This window comes from Budorcas taxicolor, chromosome 5 (assembly GCF_023091745.1).
Source record: "Budorcas taxicolor isolate Tak-1 chromosome 5, Takin1.1, whole genome shotgun sequence".
Lineage (NCBI taxonomy): Eukaryota > Metazoa > Chordata > Mammalia > Artiodactyla > Bovidae > Budorcas > Budorcas taxicolor.
This window is the reverse complement of record NC_068914.1, coordinates 145,596,528-145,608,839: the sequence shown is the minus strand read 5'-3', so window position 1 is coordinate 145,608,839 and position 12,312 is coordinate 145,596,528. Positions and strand designations below refer to the sequence as shown.

Genomic DNA, 12,312 nt, shown 5'->3' with positions numbered 1-12,312 from the left:
GAACTGATCACTCAGAGATACTTTATGCCTTCAAGGAGGATATCTCAGACATCTCTAGCTTACACATCTATTGCCCTGGTGATCAGACACCAGCTTCCTTGGAGCTTTCTGTCCTTTCAGTCCGTGAGCAATTCACTGATCATACCTGAGCAGATAACTCCTGCATCCTCGTCATGACCGCAGTTGTGCCGCCCCCAGCCCCGGGAAGGGCACTGCCACACGTGGGACTCCATTCTTCCACAATACACGTGGTCCAGCCAGATGGGTCCTGATCCCGCCCCAAAGGGAGCAGACTCCACGGCACTGAGGGCTTCTCCACAGCCCAGCTGCCTGCACACCACACGGGCATCGTCCAGGTCCCAGCCGTCATCACAGATGGTGCCCCAGGAGCCCTGGTCAAGGATCTCCACTCTCCCGGCGCAGGGCCCGGCCCCGTCCACCAGGCGGAGCTGTCTGCTGTCTGAGGAGAGAGAAATGAGACAATGGGTTGCTGACCAGCAGATGAGAAAGATCTTCTGTCGTGTGGAACCCTCACCCGAGCAGTTGAGGGCGCTCTCCTCAGAAGCTCATGCTGCGGAGTCACTGCCCTGTGGAAGATTTGGATCTGGTTTCTTATAGAAGTGATAAGAGCATAACAAGGATGAAAATGGACAAAAACAGGAAATATTACTTTACTAAATAGTCTGAGACAGATGGTGTTACAAGGTCCTATCAGAGTTAACATTCTGATTTGTAGAGCTCTGCACAGAATCTGAGAAAGATTTACAGGAAATGTTGGTCTCTCTACCCTGAGTGGTTAAATGAGTTCAGAGTCTCAGGATTAGGCTGGTAACTGGATGTATTCTTTCTAAGCTACACAGTCTTGGTCATTGACTTTAGAGTCAGGCAGTGGCCTCATCAGAAGCCTTGGGGAGCAGCCATGAATCCTCTGTCATTAAAATCATTCTCCTTGGTATAGTCATGAGAACTGAAAAACAAATGGTCTGTGAGACACGATGGTTTACCCCAGAATAGTCCACTTATGATTCTAAGCTTCAAACTCCAGATCTGGATACTTAGTTTCAAAAAATATAATCTCTTTGAGTAGATTAAACAACCCTGCATGAGAGATGATGTCAGAAGACATTGACTGACATTGGCCAGACTCTACTGGGAATCACAGAATGTAGCTTCTTCTCCCAAATGAACATAATGTCTCCTTGGACTTTGTGTCAGGAATTGCTATTATCTAAAATTTGGAGTTGTTTGTTCTCTAGGGGAAAATATGTATTTCTAACTCACAGAGGAAAAATATGTTACATTCCTGCTTTGAAAGCCTTTGAACAAGCAATATTGACAGACACACTGCATTATTCTCTCCTTTGATACATAACCAGTCATGGAAAGAAAGGTTAAATGATGTCTATCACTGTTGTAGTTTAAGTAAGTGATAAAGTAGAGAATAAAACCTCAAATTCTGTACTTCCATGAAGAATGGAAGAGAAAGCAGGCCAATGGTGTTGTTAGACACAACTTCAAATGCCAGAAATTTTCTTTAAGTAAAGGTATCATTGGAAAAGACTCTGATGCTGGGAGGGATTGGGGGCAGGAGGAGAAGGGGACGAGAGAGGATGAGATGTCTGGATGGCATCACCGACTCGATGGATGTGAGTCTGAGTGAACTCTGGAAGTTGGTGATGGACAGGGAGGCCTGGCGTGCTGAAATTCATGGGGTCGCAAAGAGTCAGATACGACTGAGCGACTGAACTAAACTGAAGGGTATCAGACATTTGTGGACACAACATGGACTAAATATGCTAAAATTCTAAAGAGTGGAGATCGTGTAATATGTTTCAATGTTAGCCAAGGATCTACAGCTCCTTTTTCTCTGGAGGAATTTCCCAATTTGGTGCCTGGGTTAATGGCTCAGAATCCGGGCTCAGAGCAACAGAGGACTCCTATTTGGACAGAGAAGCCAGCATAATTGGGGGTTACCTGGTGGTGAGACAGAGTTGGAGACCTGAAAGCCTCTCTCACACAGCAGACTCTTCCCTCAAATGTGTGCTCATTATACAGCCATGAAGCTGGCAGGGAGCCAGAGATCCATGCCAACAGTCTGGGAGAGCAGAGCGGCCACTCCCGCCCTCTCTTGGGCGCTGAGCTACCAGAGTATCCCGGTTCTCAACCGAAATCTCTGAAGGCCCATGCCATATGGACAGAGAGGTAAGAGGAGGATTGAGTGCTACCAAAACCTCGACCTAGACTTGTTACAGCTCAGTTCTCAGTTACATTTATATATATTGAGTGATCTTCGACCCTTCTACTTGCTTAACAAAACAGAATATGAATCCTCTCAAGGGTTAGAAAATGTATCTGGAGGATCATTTTTTCAATGCCAAAGGCATGGGATGACATGACATATTAACAAAGTGGAAAAAAGAAAATAAGAGAAGGCAGAGACTCACATGATAGAGGAGCTGGAGTTAGCAGATACAGATTTTAACCATGATCAATATATAGAGGAAAAAAGAGGAAATGAGAGAATAAATGGGTGAAAAGATGAAAAACATTAACAACTAATTATAACTATAAAAAATCAAGGAACAGTTACCAACTGAAAATAAAATGTCTAGAGAGTTGAATTAATAAGTTTAGAAGAATTTTAGAGAGAACTCTACACAGAATTACTAACTTAGAGGAGTCCTAGAGGTGAGAGATGAGAAGAAGGAGGCGTTACAGGAGGAGAAGAGAAGCTCAGGCAGAGAGACAGAGCAGCAGAAGTAACACTTGGAGATACAATAACTGAGAATTTTTTAAAAATGGATGGATGGGCATGAAAACTCCCACACCTAGTAAAGCTGCTGAAAATCAAAGGAAAAAGGAAAATTTGGAATAATAACAGATCTGTTTAATACAAAAGAAGGGGGAAAAGAGAGGAAAAAAGAACATAAAGCACATGGGTTAATTAAAAGGAAATGATAGATACGAGCCCCAAAATACCAATAATTGCAGTTACAGTAAATTGATTAGATACTTCAAGTTAAAGCCCATCTTGATGAAACCACAAAATCCATGTAAATGCCACCATGAAGATATTCAGCTTATATATGAGGGTAAAGAAAGGTTGAAAGTAAAATGATGGAAAAAATGTACATACTTTGTGAATCCTAATTGTAAGAAAACTGGAATAGCTATATAAAGGTCACAGAAAGTAGACTTCAAAGCAAGATGTGCTAATTGAATTAAAGAGGGTATTTTCATGATTATAACAGGATACACCCTTAATGAAGATATTATAGATATTAAAATCCAAGAAAATGTCAAAACATTGCTTTGAAATATAGAATAATACTTGACAGAACAAAGAACAGAAGTAGACAAAATCGTAATCAAAATGGGGGGACTTTAACATCCATTTTTCAATAGCATGCAGACCAAGTATGCAAAAAAGAATGAAGAATATAGCAGATGTAAACAACACAGTTAGCCAAATAACATATATAGAGCAATACGCCAACAATTAAAGAATTTGTTATTTACATTATTGTTAATTCGCTGGAAACTTCCATTTTCAAATGATCATCAGTTCGGCTCAGTTCAGTCACTCAGTCGTGTCTGACTCTACAGCTCCATGGACTACAGCATGCCAGGCCTTCTTGTCCATCACCAACTCCCAGAGTTTACTCAAACTCATGTCCATCGAGTCAGTGATGCCATCCAACCATTTCATCCTCTGTTGTTCCCTTCTCCTCCCACCTTCAACCTTTCCCAGCATCAGAGTCTTTTCAAATGAGTTAGTTCTTCACATCAGGTGGCCAAAGTATTGGAATTTCAGCTTCAGTATCAGTCCTTCCAATGAATATTCAGGACTGATTTCCTTTAGAATGGACTAGTTGGGTCTCCTTGTTGTCCAAGGGACTCTCAAAAGTCTTCTCCAACACCATAGTTCAAAAGCATCAGTTCTTTGGTGCTCAGCTTTCTTTATAATCCAACTCTCACATCCATACATAACTACTGGAAAAACCATAGCCTTGACTAGATGGACCTTTGTAGGCAAAGTAATGTCTCTGCTTTTTAATATGCTGTCTAGGTTGTTCATAGCTTTTCTTCCAAGGAGTAAGCATCTTTTAATTTCATGGCTACAGTCACTATCTGCAGTGATTTTGGAGCTCCCCAAACTAAAGTCTGGCACTGTTTCCACTGTTTCCCCATCTATTTGCCATGAAGTGATGGGACCGGATGTCATGATCTTCGTTTTCTGAATGTTGAGCTTTTTCACTCTCCTTCACTTTCATTAAGAGGCTCTTTAGTTCTTCACTTTCTGCCATAAGGGTGGTGTCATCTGCATATCTGAGGTTATTGATATTTCTCCCAGCAATCTTGATTCCAGCTTGTGCTTCATTCAACCCAGAATTTCTCATGATGTACTCTGCATATAAGTTAAATAAGCAGGGTGACAGTATACAGCCTTGACATACTCCTTTCCCTATTTGGAACCAGTCTGTTGTTTCATGTCAGTTCTAACTACTGCTTCCTGACCTGCATATAGATTGCTCAAGAGGTAGGTCAGGTGGTCTGGTGTTCCCATCTCTTGAAGAATTTTCCACAGTTTGTTGTGACCCACATAGTCAAATGTTTGGCATAGTCAATAAAGCAGAAGTAGATGTTTTGATGATCACACGATAGAACAAAAACCTTCAGAGAATTGAATTTATACAGAGTATTTACTTTGACCAGAGTGAAATTAAGTTAAGTATTAATAAGAAAATATACTTAGCCATCCCTACAGAGAAAATTAAGAAATATTCTTCCAAAGAATTCCTGGGTCTGGAAATAACTTTCAAACTTGAAAATATTGTGAAATAATGGTAACAAAGGTATTCTGTAACTAAATTCTTCCAATGCAACTAAAGTAGTGTCTAAGGGAAATTTATACCCTAGATTTAGAAAAGAGGAAAGACGGAAAACGAAAAAATGTAAGCTTTCATTTAAGAAGCTAGGAGAAGTAAAGCCTAAAGGATGTACAAGATTGGAATTAATAAAGAAAAAATAATATTATTCTAATAAAGAAAGTGAGCATAAGACAAAGATAATAGAGGAAAGCTGTTCAAACATGGCTCACTGAAAATTGATCAACACCGAGCAATACTAATCAAGAGCAGAGAGAAAAACTCAACAATACCAAAATGAAAAGGCAAATCACTGTAAATTATACAGATTTTTTGGTCATAGTTTTGAGATGCAATATACACATTTAATGTGGATAAATATCCAGAAGAGTTCCAGTTTCTCCACAACCTTGCCAATACTTGTCTTTTTTAAAATTATAGCCATTTTGACAGGTGTCAGATGACATCTCATTGCTGTTTTCATTTACATTTCTCTGATGATTGGAGATGTCAGTATATTTTCATATACCTGTTAGCTATCCATATGTCTTCTTTGGAGAAATGGCTAGACCCTGACCAATTTTTTAAATCAATTTATTAGAGCTTTTGTTGCTGTTGCTTTTGTTTTCCTCTTGAGCTGTAGGATTCTTATTTATTTTGGAAATTAATCCCTTATATGACTTGCTGTAAGGTGCCTTTTCACTCTACTGTTGTTTCTTTTACTGTCATGCTGGTGTTCAGTCATTCAGTTGTGTCTAACTCATTGTGACCTCATGGAGTATAGCCTGCCAGGCTCCTCTGTCCATGAGATTTCCAAGGAAAGAATACTGGAGTGAGTTGCCATTTCCTTCTCCAGGGGATCTTCCTGACCCAGGGGTTGAATCCATGTCTTCTGTGTCTCCTCCACTGCCAGGTGAACTCTTTACAACTGAGCCATCTGGAATATTCTCACTTTTCTATTTTTACCTATTTCTTGGGTGTCATATCCATGAGATCATGAAATAATATATTTTTATTTGAAATTATAAGTAAAAATACCACATATCTAAAATGTAATTCCTAACTGATGACAATATTACACCATCATGCACAGTAAAATAAATTTATATGCAGTAAGGTTTTAAATATTATTTAGTGGAATTATAAAATCATTTGTAGAAAATAAACTTGATTAAAAGTTATTTTGAGATGAATAATGGCATTTGAAACATTGCATTAAAGGCATAATAAAAAACTAAAACGCTATAAATTTCATCACATAGCCTCCCATACACATATACAAACCTACATACACAAAATCATACACAAGAGATGGGGAAATATTTCCAAATAATGTAAGAAAAGGGGCAAATGATGTTAGTTTATAGAGTTCCTAAAAATATATAAGAAAATCTGTAAAATATTCTAGAGAAAAAATTAAAGATAGAGAAAGATATCTGAAACACCTATAAATATTTACTTATTAATCACTCTGCGCATTCAATAACAAATACAAACACAGCCGTCTATAAAGGCACACACACACACTAATGCACCCCTGAATGAAGGAAAGACCTTGCATACTTTTATTACCCTGTGTTTCTTCTATCAGGACAGTGCTTGCACATTGTATGCACTCATTCAACAAGTATGGATGGAGAACATTTTCTAAATACCATGATAAGAGCTTGTTAAATATTTATTAAATAAATGAGCAGATGAATACAATTCAGTGAAATATATTTTCTTTAAATCAATGCTAATCAACAAAATAGTGAAGCAAAATTAAATTAATGATAATTGTTTATGAAAATAAGGTATATTAAAGAAAAATAGTCCATAAACACAGAATAAATTTATATTTAAAATTTCGCTTACATAATTTTTAATAAAAATTTATTTATTTTAATTGGAGGCTAATTACTTTACAATATTGTATTGGTTTTGCCATACATCAACATGAATTTGCCATGGGTTTTAATGGAAAATTGTTAAATAGACTCTAAACTACTCTCATCTATTATTCAATATAACATATGCACAAGAGAATATTTCTGTAGTAAGAAGAAACTCTTTAAGGGAATATACAGATTTACCAAGTAGACTTCAGAAAAAGACAAATAGCTACTGAGCAAAGCAAAACCCTCCTTGCTATTCTTTGGAACTCTGAATTCAAATGGGTATACCTTTCCTTTTCTCGTTTGCTTTTTGCTTCTCTTCTTTTCACAACTATTTGTAAGGCCTCCTCGACAGCCTTTTGCTTTTTTGCTTTTATTTTTCTTGGGGATGGTCTTGCTCCCTGTCTCCTGTACAATGTCATGAACCTCCGTCCATAGTTCATCAGGCACTCTGTCTATCAGATCTAGTCCCTTAAATCTATTTGTCACTTCCACTGTATAATTGTAAGGAATTTGATTTAGGTCATACCTGAATGGTCTAGTGGTTTTCCCTACTTTCTTCAATTTAAGTCTGAATTTGGCAATAAGGAGTTCATAATCTGAGCCACAGTCAGCTCCTGGTCTTGTTTTTGCTGACCGTATAGAGCTCCTCCATCTTTGGTTGCAAATAATATATAATCAATCTGATTTCGGTGTTGACCATCTGGTGATGTCCATGTGTAGAGTCCTCTCTTTGCTGGAAGAGGGTGTTTGCTATGACCAGTGCATTCTCTTGGCAAAACTCTGTTAGCCTTTGCCCTGCCTTCATTTCTTACTCCAAGGCCAAATTTGCCTGTTACTCCAGGTGTTTCTTGACTTCCTACTTTTGCACTCCAGTCCCCTATAATGAAAGGGACATCTGGGGGTGTTAGTTCTAGAAGGTCTTGTACGTCTTCATAGAAGCTTTCATAGAAACTTCATAGCTTCAACTTCAGCTTCTTCAGCATTACTGGTTCGGGCATGCTGCTACTTCTGTTAAGTTGCTTCAGTCATGTCCGACTCTGTGTGACGCCATAGATGGCAGCCCACCAGGCTCCCCTGTCCCTGGGATTCTCCAGGCAAGAATACTGGAGTGGGTTGCCATTTCCTTCTCCAATGCATGAAAGTGAAAAGTGAAAGTGAAGTCGCTCAGTCGTCTCCAACTCCCAGCTACCCCATGGACTGCAGCCTACCAGGCTCCTCCATCCATGGGATTTTCCAGACAAGAGTACTGGAGTGGGTTGTCATTGCATAGACTTGGAATACTGTGATATTGAATGGTTTGCCTTGGAAATGAACAGAGATCATTCTGTGATTTTTGAGATTGCATCCAAGTACTGCATTTTGGACTCTTTTGTTTGCTATGATGGCTACTTCATTTCTTCTAAGGGATTCTTGCCCACAGTACTAGATATAATGGTCATTTGAGTTAAATTCACCCATTCCAGTCCATTTTAGTTCGCTGATTCCTAAAATGTCTACGTTCACTTTTGTCATCTCCTGTTTGACCACTTGCAATTTGCTTTGATTTATGGACCTAACATTCCAGGTTCCTATGCAATATTGCTCTTTACAGCATTGGACTTTGCTTCTATCCCCAGTCACATCCACAGCTGAGTGTTGTCTTTGCTTTGACTCCATCTCTGCATTCTTTCTGAAGTTATTGCTCCACTGATCTCCAGTAGCAATTTGGGCACCTACCAAATTGGGGAGTTCATCTTTCAGTGTCCTATCTTTTTGCCTTTTCATACTGTTCATGGGGTTCTCAAGGCAGGAATACTGAAGTGGTTTACCATTCCCTTCTCCAGTGAACCACATTTTGTCAGTATTCTCCGCCATGACCTGTCCATCTTGGGTGGCCATATTGGCATGGCTCACAGTTTCACTGAGTTAGGCAAGGCGTGGTCCATATGATCAGATTGGTCAGTTTTCTATAATTGTGGTTTTCAGTTTGTCTGCCCTCTGATGGAGGAGGAGAAGAGCCTTATGGAAGCTCCCTGAAGGGAGAGAATAGCAAGGAAAGATAAGAAAGCCTTCCTCAGTGATCAGTGCAAAAAAAAATAGAGGAAACCAATAGAATGGAAAAGACTAGAGATCTCTTCAAGAAAATTAGAGATAAAGGGAATATTTCATGCAAAGATGGGCTCAATAAAGGACAGAAATGGTATGGACCTAACAAAAGTAGAAGGTATTAAGAAGAGATGGCAAGAATACACAGAAGAACTACACAAAAAAGATCTTCATGACCCAGATAATCACGATGGTATGATCACTCACCTAGAGTCAGACATCCTGGAATGCGAAGTCAAGTGGGCCTTAGAAAGCATACTATGAACAAAGTTAGAGGAAGTGATGGAATTTCAGTTGAGCTATTTCAAATCCTAAAAGATGATCCTGTGAAAGTGCTACACTCAATATGCCAGCAAATTTGGAAAACTCAGCAGTGGTGACAGGACTGGAAAGAGTCAGTTTTCATTCCAATCCCAAAGAAAGGCAATGTCTAAAAATGTTTAAACTACCACACAGTTGCACTCATCTCACACACTAGCAAAGTAATGCTGAAAGTTCTCCAAGCTAAGCTTCGACAATACATGAACTGTGAACTTCCAGATGTTCAAGCTGGTTTTAGAAAAGGCAGAGGAACCAGAGATCAAATTGCCAACATCTGCTGGATCATTGAAAAAGCAAGAGACTTCCAGAAACACATCTGTTTCTGTTTTATTGACTATACCAAAGCCTTTGACTGTGTGGATCACAACAAACTGTGGAAAATTCTGAAAGAGATGGGAATACCAGACCACCTGACCTGCCTCTTGAGAAACCTATATGCAGGTCAGGAAGCAACAGTTAGAACTGGACATGGAACAACAGACTAGTTCGTAATAGGGAAAGAAATACATCAAGGCTATATATTGTCACCCTGATTATTTCACTTATCTGCAGAGTACATCATGAGAAATGCTGGGCTGGATGAAGCACAAGCTGGTACCAAGATTGCCAGGAGAAACAGCAATAACCTCAGATATGCAGATGACCCCACACTTATGGCAGAAAGTGAAGAAGAACAAAAGAGCCTCTTGATGAAAGTGAAAGAGGCGAGTGAAAAAGTTGGCTTAAAGCTCAACATTCAGAAAACAAAGATCATGGCATCTGGTCCCATCACTTTATGGCAAATAAATGGGGAAACAATGGAAACAGTGACAGACTTTATTTTGGGGGGCTCCAAAATCACTGCAGATGGTGACTGCAGCCGTGAAATTAAAAGATGCTTACTCCTTGGAAGGAAAGTTATGACCAACCTAGATAGCATATTAAAAAGCAGAGACATTACTTTGCCGACTAAGGTCCGTCTAGTCAAGGCTATGGTTTTTCCAGTAGTCATGTATGGATGTGAGAGTTGGACTATAAAGATAGCTGAGCACCAAAGAATTGATGCTTTTGAACTGTAGTGTTGGAGAAGGTTCTTGAGAGTCCCTTGGACTGCAAGCAGTTCAAACCAGTCCATCCTAAAGGAAATCAGTCCTAAATATTCATTGGAAGGACTGATGCTGAAGCTAAAACTCCAATACTTTGGTCACCTGATGTGAAGAACTGACTCATTGGTAAAGACCCTGATGTTGAGGATAAGGGGACGACAGAGGATGAGATGATTGAATGGCATCACTGACTCAATGGACATCAGTTTGAGCAAACCCTGGGAGCCGGTGATGGACAGGGAGGCCTGGTGTGCTGCAGTCCATGGGGTCACAAGGAGTCAGACACGACTGAGTGACTAAACTGAACGGAGAGTAAAACTGCAATAGACTCAAATAGATATACTGAGAAGGCTAAGTAATCAGAGGAAACAGAAATTACAAACAAAACACCAAGAAAAAGGCACAAAAGCCTGAAAGAAATATACATAAGTGTAAAATGTACCTGTTAAAAAATATCAGAATTAATGTATTCTTTCCACATCATCCTATCAAACCTCCTACCCAATCTATACAGAGATCCTCTGAGAAAGTGATGGCAAGATCTCTGTGAGGTGGTTACTCACTTTCAGGGTCAGAGACTTAACCACCTCCCACTTCCTGGTGCTTTACTGTAAGAAAAATATCATCAATAAAAGATTTAATAGTTTAATGATTCTTTAGCCTTCAAGTGGAAAAGACAAAGAGATGAGGCAAGAGAGGCAAGGAGTGGTGAATATATGTTTTTGAAATATCTGTCACCACATTCTCTCTGCTATGTGAAATATCTATCACCACGTTCTCTCAGGCAACACCCAGCATATTATTCATGATGTATCTGAACAGGGTGTGTGTGTTTGTGTATGTAGGAAAGAGAGAGAGAGAGAAATGGTGCAGGGAATAAGCACTTTGGTTTGAACATCTGTCACCCCCAACATTTATTTACTGCATTCAGCACTTGCTGTTGAAATCCCAGCTCCCAGTGCAATGGTATTAAGTGGTGGAACCTTCTCGGCCTCTTCCAAAAGCAGAAGAAAGGAACACTGCCAGACTCATTTTATGAAGCTAACATTGTTCTGATATCAAAACCAGACAGGAAATATCTCTGATAAACAGAGGGACAAAAATCCTCAACAAAATATTAAAAAACATAATTCAATAGTGCATCCAAAGGATCATGCACGATGATCAAGTGAGATTTGTTCCAAAGGATGCAAGGATGGTTCAATATTCACAGATTAATCAATGTGATACACCTACTAAACAAAATGAAAATCAAAATCAAAAAAACATTTGAAAACATTAACATCCATTTCTGATTAAAAACCTCTGTAAAGTAGATACAGAGGGATTATACCTCAGCATAATAAAGACCATATGACAAGCTCACAGCTAGCCTCATACTCAACAGTAAAAAGCTGAATATTTTTTCTCTGAGATCAGATGCAAGACAAAGATGCTTAATCACCACTTTTATTCAACATAGTTTTGGTATTCCTAGCCAAAACAATCAGGCAAGGAAAAAAAAAAAATAAGGACACACAAATCTGAAAGGAAAAGACAAAACTGATGCTATTTGGAGATTTCATAATATTATATATAGAAAACCCTAAAGCCCCCACCAAAATCTGTTAGAACTAATACCCTCAGTGAAGTTGCAAGATACAAACTTCATATACAAAAATCAGTTGCATTTCTATACACTAATAACAAATTGCCATAAGGAAAAATTAAGAAAACAATTCTATTTACAGTTGAACAAAGAAATGATGAATTATTAGGAACAAATTTAACCAAAGAGGTGATAGTCCTGTACCCTGAAACTCTAAGACACTGATGAAAGATAGTGGATTTTGTTATCAAAATTCCAAAGGAAATTTTCACAGACATGGAACAAATAATCCTAAAATTTGTATGGAACCACAAAGGACCTTGAATAGCCAAAGCAATCTTGAGAAAGAAAAACAATATTGGAGGTGCCATGTTTCCTGATTTAAAACTATATTTCAAAGCTCTGTTAAGCAAAACAGTATAGTGTTGGCATAAAAATGTGTGCAGAGATCAACAGAATAGAATAGAGAGCCCAGAAATAAACCC

The 12,312-nt window shown here is 38.8% G+C and overlaps 1 pseudogene; it reads right to left on the bottom strand.

The window, feature by feature from the left end:
• The window catches only part of LOC128048494 (antigen WC1.1-like), a 40,827-nt pseudogene that overhangs the window by 15,462 nt on the left and 13,053 nt on the right, over positions 1-12,312 (bottom strand).